Here is a 652-nt window from a genome sequence, read left to right on the forward strand (position 1 = left end):
TCTTGTGTGCTTCTCTGATTATCTTTTCTCTTGTGTGTTTCTTCTACTACATTTTTCCTACTGTGTTCTTGTTAAGTTCTTCTACCATGTTCTTATCAGTTACTTCTACTGTGTTATTTGTGTACATTCTAATGATGAAGAGAAAAATAGGTACGATATGCAGTCTCTTTGTTCCAATACAGTTGTCCCATATTCTTTTGTTTTGCTTGATTAGTTTTCCTTCTTTCTACCTATTGTTTTTTTTTTTCCCGAATTGACCAGAAATAATATTCCCAAAAATGTTGATGAAGTCCTTAATTTTCTTTAACTATTCACAGCTCTTGCATATTATTTGTGAACATTCTAATAATGTTAGAAATATCTCTGTTGGATTTTTTTTTTTAGTGACATTAGACTTATTTGAGTTTACACAGTTCTAAATTGTAAATTAAAACCATGTATTTCATTATGAAGCGATGACGTAAAAGATCTATATTATATGCAAGAATGTCAAATATTAAATTTGCAAAAGATTATAAATCTTAACAAATGTAATCTATGGCAGTACACAAGGTTTATCTCAGGAAATAAGAGCAATGCCTTCTTCATCGTCGCGCTCAAAGCAACCCTCAAAGAGGAGGTGCAATGAGGATACTTTGGTCGATATGATGAG

Source organism: Nicotiana attenuata, unplaced genomic scaffold, assembly GCF_001879085.1.
Source record: "Nicotiana attenuata strain UT unplaced genomic scaffold, NIATTr2, whole genome shotgun sequence".
Taxonomy (NCBI): Eukaryota; Viridiplantae; Streptophyta; class Magnoliopsida; order Solanales; family Solanaceae; genus Nicotiana; species Nicotiana attenuata.